The sequence below is a fragment of the Bos javanicus genome, chromosome 20 (assembly GCF_032452875.1).
Source record: "Bos javanicus breed banteng chromosome 20, ARS-OSU_banteng_1.0, whole genome shotgun sequence".
In the NCBI taxonomy this organism is placed as follows: Eukaryota; Metazoa; Chordata; class Mammalia; order Artiodactyla; family Bovidae; genus Bos; species Bos javanicus.
The window spans coordinates 53,404,916-53,417,916 of NC_083887.1; the positions used below are offsets into that span (position 1 = coordinate 53,404,916).

At 37.6% G+C, this 13,001-nt stretch overlaps 1 protein-coding gene across 5 annotated transcripts in view; it reads left to right on the forward strand.

Moving 5' to 3' along the window:
* The window catches only part of CDH18 (cadherin 18), a 590,306-nt gene that overhangs the window by 302,209 nt on the left and 275,096 nt on the right, over positions 1 to 13,001 (forward strand). The gene's annotated exons all lie outside the window — the stretch shown is intronic.

A 13,001-nucleotide genomic window follows, 5' to 3' on the forward strand; every position in this document is an offset into this window, starting at 1 on the left:
TGGAGAAAAGAGTTTGTAAAAATAAACCTCCTTAATGTTTAAAACATCATTGTTCTGATATCTGGTTTAAAAAAAAAAGTTTTATTACTTTATGGAGCAATTATTCATTTATTTGCATATAAATAATTGCACTTGTGTTTCAGGAAAGACCCCAAAACCAATTTATTTTCTCACTTTTATCCAGTGGTTGATATGATCTACCAGATTGCATTTTATGCTGTTTCAGATTCCTTTGTTTCTCCATTTACTTTTTATGAACATAGACTAGACTTGGAATTCCCCAATAAAACTGTTCAGTTCATTATAGAAAGTACTTCACTGGAATAGATAAATTATTTGACCATAAGCTGGACACAGTTTATAAAAACTAAAGCTGCATATTATGTTTTTAAAAATATATCCCCAAATGATTTTCAGATGTATTCACCTCAGTATAGGAAATGCAAATACAAGGTAAACCAATCAGTTTTGGCAATTCTAGATTCCACTTGCCTTCAAGTAATTGTAAAAAATGTCAAGGGTGAAATTTTCATAATGGATAAAGGAACATTCTGGTGTATAAATTAGCCTTGGAACTAAATGCTGTCTTCATGGAGATAAGGTTTTTTAAAAATGCAGCTTAAATTTTTACTACAACTGAACTTAGAGCATCCTGGGCTTATTGTTTTATTACTTACTACCTTATATTATGGGCTTCCCAGGTGGCTCTATGATAAAACATCCATTGCCAGTGTAGGAGACACAGGGGATGTGGGTTCAATTCTTGGAATGGAAAGATCCCCCACAGAAGGAAATGGCAACTCAGTCCAGTATTCTTGCCTGGAAAATTCTGTGGACAGAGGAACCTGGCAGAGTATAGACTACGTGTTCTCAAAGAGTCAGACATGACTTAGCAACTGAGCACATGTGTATGTGCTTTATATTACACATTAATGTGAACTTATATTTTACTGATTTGTAGACACCTCACTTTTTTATTATTTTATTTCTGTGTCATGTGCACCTAACGAACTATCACAACATGGTAGTTAATAGACATTTAAAATCTATATGGAATAAAGACAAATTATAATGTTTTATAGAGGTTAAGAGCTATTATTCCATGTGATTTTTTTTTCTGTATTTTTATCACATAAACATATTTATGAATTTCCTTGTCAAAATTATTCTTAACATTTGGAAACATTTACTAACATATTATATAAATGTATCATGATTATGGCCACTTTATTGTTTTTCTTCCTCTCCTTTCTTCATTCTTTCCTTTCTGGAGAAATTCACCAAAACAAAAAACTCATGTTAGACACTGGACGCTACTCAACTACCATGTGTAGTATTAATTAGTCTATTCTATTGCTCCTATATTTTAATAAAAGTTCATAAATGGACATTACTATGGAATATTATAAAATAAAAATATTTTAAGTGTGAAATTATAGTATTAGGACATATAACACTGAAATTTCATTCTAAAAACTCATGTGCAGGACATTTAACCTAACCTTTAATTGAATTTGATTTCTAATTATATTCGGAAACTCAACGTTTTTTTGAGTCACTTTGGAGTGGTTTTGCCATTTTCTAGGTGTTGGGTATAGAGTGAAAGAATAGTAATCAGCTGTAGAGTAAAGGCACAGTGATTAGGAATTAGGTGAATGTTCATTGTTCAGGTAATCACAGAAGGTTCAGCATGAGGCATTGAGAAAATGCCAGCAAAGAGATCCAGAATAAACACCCGGTGCCCAGAAAGCAGGTATACGGTGATTATACAGCGATCAAAGCTAGAGAAGCCATAGTGACCACATAGATTTCTGCTGTTTACTGGGTGTCTTTGTTCCCGCTGGTTTTCAGGCCTCAGTCCATGATGGTCATAGTTGCCTGTTCTTGGTCTTAATCGCAAGTCCTTTGCAAAGATGGGCTCAGTAAAGGACAGAAATGGTATGGACCTAACAGAAGCAGAAGATATTAAGAAGAGATGGCAAGAATACACAGAAGAACTGTACAAAAAACATCTTCATGACACAGATAATCACGATGGTGTGATCACTGACCTAGAGCCAGACATCCTGGAATGTGAAGTCAAGTGGGCCTTAGAAAGCATCACTACGAACAAAGCTAGTGGAGGTGATGGAACTCCAGTTGAGCTATTCCAAATCCTGAAAGATGATGCTGTGAAAGTGCTGCACTCAATATGCCAGCAAATTTGGAAAACTCAGCAGTGGCCACAGGACTGGAAAAGGTCAGTTTTTATGCCAATCCCAAAGAAAGGCAATGCCAAAGAATGCTCAAACTACCGCACAAGTGCACTCATCTCACATGCTAGTAAAGTAACGCTCAAAATTCTCCAAGCCAGGCTTCAGCAATATGTGAACCGTGAACTTCCTGAATGTTCAAGCTGGTTTTAGAAAAGGCAGAGGAACCAGAGATCAAATTGCGAACATCTGCTGGATCATGGAAAAAGCAAGAGAGTTCCAGAAAAGCATCTATTTCTGCTATATTGACTATGCCAAAGCCTTTGACTGTGTGGATCACAATAAACTGTGGAAAATTCTTCAAGAGATGGGAATACCAGATCACCTGATCTGCCTCTTGAGAAATTTGTATGCAGGTCAGGAAGCAACAGTTAGAACTGGACATGGAACAACAGGCTGGTTCCAAATAGGAAAAGGAGTATGTCAAGGCTGTATATTGTCACCCTGTTTATTTAACTTATATACAGAGTACCTCATGAGAAACGCTGGACTGGAAGAAACACAAGCTGGAATGTAGATTGCCGGGAGAAATATCAATAACCTCAGATATGCAGATGACACCACCCTTATGACAGAAAGTGAAGAGAAACTCAAAAGCCTCTTGATGAAAGTGAAAGAGGAGAGTGAAAAAGTTGGCTTAAAGCTCAACATTCAAAAAACAAAGATCATGGCATCCGGTCCTATCACTTCATGGGAAATAGGTGGGGAAACAGTGGAAACAGTGTCAGACTTTATTTTTCTGGGCTCCAAAATCACTGCAGATGGTGACTGCAGCCATGAAATTAAAAGATACTTACTCCTTGGAAGGAAAGTGATGACCAACCTAGATAGCATATTCAAAAGCAGAGACATTACTTTGCCAACAAAGGTTCATCTGGTCAAGGCTATGGTTTTTCCAGTGGTCATGTACGGATGTGAGAGTTGGACTGTGAAGAATGCTGAGCACGGAAGAATTGATGCTTTTGAACTGTGGTGTTGGAGAAGACTCTTGAGAGTCCCTTGGACTACAAGGAGATCCAACCAGTCCATTCTGAAGGAGATCAGCCCTGGGATTTCTTTGGAAGGAATGATGCTAAAGCTGAAACTCCAGTACTTTGGCTACCTCACTCGAAGAGCTGACTCATTGGAAAAGACTCTGATGCTGGGAGGGGTTGGGTACAGGAGGAGAAGTGGACGACAGAGGCTGAGATGGCTGGATGGCATCACTGACTTGATGGACTTGAGTCTGAGTGAACTCCGGGAGTTGGTGATGGACAAGGAGGCCTGGCGTGCTGCAATTCATGGGGTCACAAAGAGTCGGACATGACTGAGCAACTGAACCGAACTGATGTTCTCTTTACATGTACTTTGTTCAGGTTTTTTAAAGATGAAGTAGTGTTGAATTTGTTAAATGCCTTTTCTGCACCTGCTTATTTGATTTTTATTCTCCAAAGTGTTAATGTGGTTTATCTCATTAACTGATTTGCAAATATTGAACTATCTTTGTGTTCCTGGAATAAATCCCACTTGATCACAATATATGACTTTTTTAATGTATTGTTGAATTTGATTTGCTTATTCTCTTGAGGATTTTTGCATCTATGTTCATCAGTGATATTCATATTGGTCTATATTTGTGTGAATGTTTGTGTTATAGTTTTCCTCTCTGGTTTTGGTGTCAGAGTGATGTTGACCTAGTACAATGAGTTCAGAAATATTCCTTCATCTTCAATTTTTTGGAATAGTTTGAGAATGATAGACATTAATTTTTATTTACATGTTTGATAGAATTTACCTTTCAAACTATCTAGTCCTGGACTTTTATTATTATTATTATTAATTCAATTTTGTTACTCATGTTTGACTTGTTCATATTTTGTATTTTTCTTGATTCAGTCTTGCAAGATTGGATATTTGTAGGAATTTATCTTCAAGGTGTTCAATTTGTTGGTTTATAACATAATATTCTCTTATGATGCTTTCTATCCCTGTGGTATTGGTTGTAATGTCTCCTTTTCCATTTCTGGCTTTATTTATCTGGGTGTTTTCTTTTGAGTCTTTTCCTTGATGAGTCTGGCTAAATGTTTATCAATTTTATTTATCTTTTCAAAGAATCTGGTCTTAGTTTTATTGATATTTTCTATTGTTTTTCTAGTCTATATTTCATTTATTTCTTCTCTCATCTGAATATTTTCTTCCTTGTACTAACTTTGGGCTTTATTTTTCTTCTTTTTATAGTTCCTATAGTGTAAGGTTATGTTGTTTATTTGAGAATTTTCTTGTTTCCTGAGATAGATCTTTATTGATACAAACTTCCCTCTTTGACCTGCTTTTGCTGGGTCTGCTAGACTTTAGAACATTATTTTTCTAATTTGCCTGGCTGTTTGTGAGACCCAGTCATGACTTCTGTAGGCATGCTGTTGGGCAGTACTGACCCCAAGCTTGGCTGACTGAGAGGCGCATTGCCACTCTCATCACCACTGCTTCAAGGGTTGTGATGCATGGGACTGGCCCCACCATGACTGGCTGCGAGGCCTCACAGTGATTGCTGATGTCCTAGGCTAGACCCCACAGTGTGAGCTGTGTTGGAAAGTATTTGGCAGAGCTGGAGACACACACTTGATAGAGTAGAGTGAGAAGTACTTTGGAGGGGTGATGGTGCAGGGTCCATGATATTAACTAGTTTAGTGGAGAGTGACAGAAAGGGTGCCCACCAATGCTGGGCCAGCTAGATGAAAGGAGAGTTAAAAAAAAAAAAATGATGCCCACCAGTATTTGTGTCCCTAGAGAAAGTTCCACCTCCTCCATACCTTCTCAGTACCTGTCCTAAAATTAGTCAATGAATCTCCTCCTCACATGACCCAGGAACATTTTAAGCTGCTGCCTCTGCACTAGGACTTGGGGTGAGTTTGTATGTAGGCTTTTCGGTAGTGATGTCTCAGTTTCCTCTGGCTCTCCTAGACGTAAGCCCCACTGGTTTTCAAACCCAGACATTATGAAAGCCTATCTTCTCCATGAACATCTCCCAGACTGGGGAGCATACTGTGGGGCTCATGCCTCAGGAAAGTTTATGAAGTCATGATATTCCTTTCACTTGTGGACTGCCGCACTGGGGTGTAGATTTGACTAGATTGCATCTCTATTCCTCCTATGGTCTCCATATGGACTTTTCTTAAGTCCTTAATTGTAGAAAATCTGTTCTGCTAGTCTTCAGTGAAAGTGGAAGTCACTCAGTCCTGTCCAACTCTTTGCAACCCCATGGACTATACAGTCCATGGAATTCTCCAGGCCAGAATATTGGAATGGGTAGCCTTTCCCTTCTCCAGGGGATCTTCCCAACCCAGGGATTGAACTGCTCTCTCCTGCTTGGAAGGCAGATTGTTTACCACTGAGCCACCTGGGAAGACAGTTGTTCTATATGAAACTGTAATTTTAGTTTGTCTGTCAGAGAAGGTGAGCTTAGAATTTTTATCCTCTGCTATCTTGATCTGGACTCTGGTAGAAATCTGCTATTAAATTTTAGCAAACCGATCCTAATCTGACTTTGCTATTGAGCTTCTTCATGGAAGAAAATTAGTATTGAATTTTTGGTAGTGCACTGAACAATAGTTGGCAAAGGAACCATATAAGCTATGATTCCATTTACCTGAGGCCATCACAATGGAATGTTTCCCCATTCTCACTGATGTGTTGATTAGTGTATGTCTGACTAAATGGTCTCATTAAATCTTTCACTGCTGTTTCACATAGCACCATGGAACACTGCAAAATTTATGCTCCTTCTATAGAAGTTTATCACAGCATGAAATGTATACATGACAAGGGAAAGGCAAACACAAATATAAGAATATATACTTTTTGTTTTACCCAATTGTTTGTGGTCAGTTGTTATCAGAAACAAAAAGAAACTCAACTAGAAGAATCTAAATGCACATCAGTAAACTATATGGAATATAATATGACTATGAAAATTGTATTTACCTAGCTGGCATGGAAATGTCCATGACATGTTCTGTTATTACAGAAAAAGTTGTATAGAGTTCTGTTTAATATGTACACAAATACAAGATAGACCTTTGAATGAGTGGAGACAGTTATGAAAAGACACGTAAGACATTTCTAACATTGCTTTTCTTAAGGGGAGTGGTTAAAGGAGTTGTATTTTTCTTACTAAGATCATATTTGACTTCTTGAAGACATTCTGTAAGATAAATGCAATTAATAAAAGAGATTGATTGAGCAGGAATTTTCTGTATTGTCCTTTGAGTAAAGAGGTGTAACAGCACCTGTTTGGGAACTGCTTTGCTGCTTTGTAAATAAATTTACACTCTGGCTCATAGTCTGTGTGAATAAAGCAGCTAGTGAGATAGCAACTGACAGAGTCAAAGAAAAGTTGTTGATTCCAAGCAGCATTTCATAAGTCTCTGCCACCAAGTCTAATTTTCAGTCTTCCTATATATACATGTTTCTTATGCAAGAGACAAAAGAGATGCAGTTTCAGTCCCTGCGTTGGGAAGATCCCATGGAGGAGGGCATGGCAACCCACTCTAGCCTGGAGAATTCCTATGGATAGAGGAGCCTGGGGGCTAGAGTCCATAGGGTTGCAAAGAGTCAGGCATAACTGAAGCAACTTAGAACTCATTAAGGAGGATTTTAATTTTATATCTGTATTGTTATTTTTTATTTTTTGTTACTGTAAAATATATACACTGGGCTATTATAATGTTTAAAATTAATTTTTCAGCTAACTGGTTGGAGTCATTTCCTCAATAATTGAAATCAATGTCAACTTTAAATATGTACCTTACATAATATATAGTAATAGCATATATATTGTCTTTTATTAAATTCTTCTGAAACATTATTACCAATTTTTGGTGAGCAAAGAAGGACAAAATAATTCTGTCTCTGGTATTCTAGTCTATAGTAGAGTTTTGTTGTTTATTGATTTTGATTTTATTTTTTTCTTGTTTTTGTTGAATGGAAGTTTAGCTGAAATACAAGGTATTGTTCAGAATAATGCTGAATTTGTTAACAACTTTTATTTTTTAAATGAAATTCTTTTCCTGAGTGGAAATTAAAGCAACTTATAGATACAAATTTATTTTTTGATGAGAAGTTGATGTAAAATCAGCAAATGAAATGGACTTAATTATCATATATGCTAAACTAGGGAATTAAGTATTAAAGTGTTCTGTGCTATTTAAATAGATAAATAGACAAACTATATATACATATCTATTTTCCTCCAGGTTAAAAAGCATTCTATCCTAAAGTCTATTTTGCACACAGAAGGCAGCTTTCTAGGCTTCCCAGGTGGCACAATGGTAAGGAATCCACCTGCCAGTGCAGGAGACACAAGAGACTCAGATTCGATCCCTGGGTCGGGAAGATTCTCTGGAGAAGGAAATGGCAACCTGCTTCAGTATTCTTACCTGGAAAATTCTATGGATAGAGGAACCTGGAAGGATACAGTCCATGGGGTCAGAAAGACTTGGACATGACTGAGAAAACACACACAGGCAGCTCTCCAAATGATGTATTTGTCAGATTCCAATATGTTAAGTAATTTCTAGTTATTGAATGTAAACACACACACACACACACACACACACACACACACACACCCCTACCTACCTAGATTCCTATTTGAAAGTAGTAACTATAGAAGAATCAAATACAGAACCTAATCATAATATTTGGTATCATCATTATTTAGAAAAGAAATAAAGGGTAGTTGGGGAGAAACCTGTTAATACCTTCTGTCTGCATTAGAGTTTAATCAGGAAAAATCAGATCCTCTGTCATTTAGCTCAATAAAAGGGACTGGATTGGTGGAACAAGTTAAGAAAATGGTAAGAGAAGCAAAAACCAAATAGTGGACTGTGAGACAACCAAGTGAAGGAGTCAGGCATCAGTAAGGCTGGGAGGGTGATGTTCCCTGGCCCCAGCAGCTGTGCTTTAATGCACAAACGTGGCAAACACTAATTACTGATGGATGTTAGGTTTCTGCAGAGCAGAACAGGGTTGGAAAGTAATGTGAGCACAGCATGCAGATGCATTCAGAAGATACATAAAGCTGGTGGGGTTACGGGAGTTAGTCACTTTTTACTGCAACCATTTACTCTGTACAGAAATCAAGAAAATTGTGAGCATTCTGTAAGGCTACAGAAGATGACACTATCGTTGGTACCTGGAGGTTGCTTCTTCCTAAGTATTTTACACAGACCTTCACCTGACAATATATATTTACTGACTTGGACTTTGGCTATAGTTTGGGTGGGAGTGAGGGTAAGGTATAATGCCACCTCTCTTAGTAGATGGATCTGGACAGCCATTACATTTCACAAAGCAAACAGACAAGAAAAAGGTAGCAGATGTTATAACTATTATCAACTAGATATTGTATTATCAACTAGATATTATCAACTAGTTTTTGTAACTATATCCACCTATTACTGGATGGGGCAATGGAGTATGGAAAAGAATATCACATAGGAAAACAGTAAGACCAGCTTGAATTCTGCCTTCTCAAATTGTCAACTATATTATCTTTATGAACCTCAACGATCCCATCTGTAAAATGGCATTGAATGTAATTTTCTCAATAGATGCATCTTATTATTATATTAAATGACATATAGCAGAGAGATCCCATATCCTTGGCACTATGTACATATTATTTCCTTATTTTTTTCATTTATGGTATATGATTAAAAGTTTACTTGAGTAATATCAAATCTCACATTCAGTTTAGTTTTCAGTTCAGTCACTCAGTCATGTCCGACTCTTTGCGACCCCATGAATCGCAGCACGCCAGGCCTCCTGGTCCATCACCAACTCCTGGAGTTTACTCAAACTCATGTCCATCGAGTCGGTGATGCCATCCAGCCATCTCATCCTCTGCTGTCCCCTTCTCCTACTGCCCCCAATCCCTCCCAGCATCAGAGTCTTTTCCAATGAGTCAACTCTTCGCATGAGGTGGCAAAATTATTGGAGTTTCAGCATTAGCATCAGTCCTTCCAAAGAACACCCAGGACTGATCTCTTTTGGAGCAGACTGGTTGGACCTCCTTGCAATCCAAGGGACTCTCAAGACTCTCCTCCAACAGCACAGTTCAAAAGCATCAATTCTTCGGCTCTCAGCTTTCTTCACAGTCCAACTCTCACATCTATACATGACCACTGGAAAGACCATAGCCTTGACTAGATGGACCTTTGTTGGCAAAGTAATGTCTCTGCTTTTGAATATGCTATCTAGGTTGGTCATAACTTTCCTTCCAAGGAGTAAGCATCTTTTAATTTCATGGCTTCAATCACCATCTGCAGTGATTTTGGAGTCCAAAACAATAAAGTCTGATACTGTTTCCACTGTTTCCCCATCTATTTCCCATGAAGTGATGGGACCGGATGCCATGATCTTCATTTTCTGAATGTTGAGCTTTAAGCCAACTTTTTCACTCTCCTCTTTCACTTTCATCAAGAGGCTTTTGAGTTCCTCTTCACTTTCTGCCATAAGGGTGGTGTCATCTGCATATCTGAGTTTATTGATCTTTCTCCCGGCAATCTTGATTCCAGCTTGTGCTTCTTCCAGCCCACCGTTTCTCATGATGTGCTCTGCATAGAAGTTAAATAAGCAAGGTGACAATACACAGCCTTGAACTACTCCTTTTCGTATTTGGAACCAGTCTGTTGTTCCATGTCCATCTCTAACTGTTGCTTCCTTACCTGCATACAGATTTCTCAAGAGGCAGGTCAGCTGGTCTGGTATTCCCATCTCTTGAAGAATTTTCCACAGTTTATTGTGATCCACACATTCAAAGGCTTTGGCATATCAATAAAGCAGAAATAGATGTTTTTCTGGAACTCTCTTGCTTTTTCCATGATCCAGTGGATGTTGGCAATTTGATATCTGATTCCTCTGCCTTTTCTGAAACCAGCTTGGACATCTGGAAGTTCACAGTTCACGTATTCCTGAATCTCCCATTAGGTAGTTCCATACAAAAGATCTAACCAAATCTACCTGAATCTCTACTTGAAGTACAGGGGACTTCCCTGGCAGTCCAGTGGTTAACACTTCACCTTCCAATGCAGAGGGTGCAGTTTCAGTCCTTGGCCAGGGAGTTAAGGTCCTACCTGCCCCCTGGCCAAATAGCCAAAAATATTGTAGCACATTCAACAAAAACTTAAAAAAATTCAGCCATGTCGTTATAAAAATCTTAAAAATAAGAGACTATATAAAAACTAGCAATAGCCATGACTGAAAACATATGATTATAATAGTGAATTTTGCTTTGTTACCCAGATGTTTCATAAGTGTGCTCACAGAGGATTTTTTTTAATCCAATGACTCTTGAGTGACTACTGGAAGCTTTATAAAATTACAATATGGCTGGAATACTATGTTATTTCTCTGTTGGTGAAATTACAGTCCTCCTGTGTAGAATGAAATTTAAGTTGTATCTTGATGATTATTACTTTTTCACAGTCCCTGGAAAAAAAATCTTCTCAGAATTAAGCCCTAAGAGATTCCTTCAGAGAGCTACTCTCAGCCTTCATAAATCTCCAGCTTATTTTTACTCAAAGTTCTTGCTCAATGTTAATTCACTTGAGATTTTAACAGAGCTGTGAGCTCTGACAAGTCATGCATAACGATTTGCAATCTCAGAGAATATTTGCTTGGTATTAAAATGCCTTATTAAATATTTCAAATTGGTCTTTAGAGGTTTTTGGGAAAGTCCACTCTGTTTCTCATTGATATGTAATGTTACAAAGTGTGTGCTATTTGTAAAACAGCAGTACAAGAGGAAACCACATGAAAAGAATGACACAGGGCAGTCCCCAAAGAAAACAAGACTTGAATTTTATTGTAGAAAAGAGATCTTGAAAGCTTTTTTATGTACTTGAATCTTTTCAGCTTTGTTTCAAAAATCAACTAAGAAGCTATAATCCCTAGCATGGGATTACCTAAATGTGCATGGTAGGAAATATTTAATGTGAAAATAAAATAAATAGTACACTAAATAGCTGATGAAACTTTAAAATGCAATGTTTCTGTGGTTATTGTTTTTAATGAAAACAGTTGTAAAAATGAAAGACACTTATGTAGCACTGTTTAAAGTTTTCTTTGATTGGAAGCCAGTTGTTTAGGGAAGGGACTGTGAGTTTAATATCTATTGACCAAGCCCATATAATAATTTCCAGAGAAAATTAGATACTTATTTTAATATTCTAGTAGAATAATGGGCTTATTTCCTGTATTTTTCTGTGGAGATCTAGCACTGTAGAGAATAATAATCCTTTTCTATTATGTATACAGTTAGGGCCGATAGCAGGAACAAAAGAATTGAATGGTCCAACGTGGAATACTTTTTTAAGACATAGATATAACATATGGATTTTTTTTTCATTTAAACTTTTCAACCAGGAATAAAAAGTCTTCATTAAAATAACCAATATAGCTAATTAATTTACTTAGAAAGGCCAATGGTTGGATCACTAGTAATGCCTAATATTTCAAAAAATCAAATAACATTCACTTCTACCTAATTCTATTTGTGAAATTAACTTTTGATTTGATCTCATTTATGATGTATCTGGCATCAAAGAGGATATTATCATTTTTTCTTGGCTTTTAACTTCAGACTCTTATCCAGAGTCAAAGAACAACTGCAAATTCTGAGAATAAATGTCATTTCCTCCCGCTGCAGCTATAACACAATGTATCAGTTTGCTAGGACTTCTAAACCAAAGGACTACAAACTTAAAAAATAAGCCTTTACTGTTATCACTGTTCCTGAAGTTAGATGTCTACAGTCTAGGTATTATTAGCAGGGCCATATTCCCTCTTAAAGAACTGGGGGAGGGTCTTTTCAAGCCCCACCTCCAGCTTCTAGTGCTTTGCTGGCAATCTGTCATGTGGAAATATCATCTCGATCTCTGCCTTCATCTTCACATAATGTACTTCTCGTGTGTGTGTGTGTGTGTGTGTGTGTGTGTGTATCCATCTTTTCCAAGTGTCTTATTTTTATAAGGACAGCAGTCATACTAGATTAGTAGCCCAAACTATTGCAGTATGACTTTATCTTAATTACATCTATATTGACCCTATTTCACCTATTAAGTGGCACAATGGTAAAGAATCTGCCTGTCGATACAGGAGGTAAGACAGATGCAGGTTGGATCCCTGGATCAGGAAGATGTCCCAGAGTAGGAAATGGCAATCTATTCCACTATTCTTGCCTGGAGAATCCTATGGACAGAGGAGCCTGGTGAGTTACAAAGTCCATGGGGTCGAAAGAGTCAGACATGACTGAGCATTCATGCAGGCCAGAGACAGATGGAGAGAGATTGGGTAAAGTGAACCATGATAAATAAACTGCTGCGTGATAAGCAAACTCCTTACCCAGGTGAACAATCTATTGTGAAAAAAGAGAGCTGATGACTAAGATGAAAAATTGTCTCAGTTCATTTTCTGAAATTTTATGAAGGAAATAGGGGAAATATTTATGAGGTTCAGTTTTATATGGTTCCCAGGCGGTGCTAGTGGTAAAGAATCTACCTGCCAACTCAGGAGAGGCAACAGACATGGATTTGATTCCTGGGTTGGAAGATTCCCCTGGAGTAGTAAATGGTACCCCATCCAGTATTCTTGCCTGGAAAATTCCATGGACAGAGGAGCCTGGCTGGCTATAGTCTATAGTCTTTAGTGTCTCAAAGAGTCAGTCACGATGGAGCATCACCACTGTCACCGTTTAAGCAACTAGAGTTT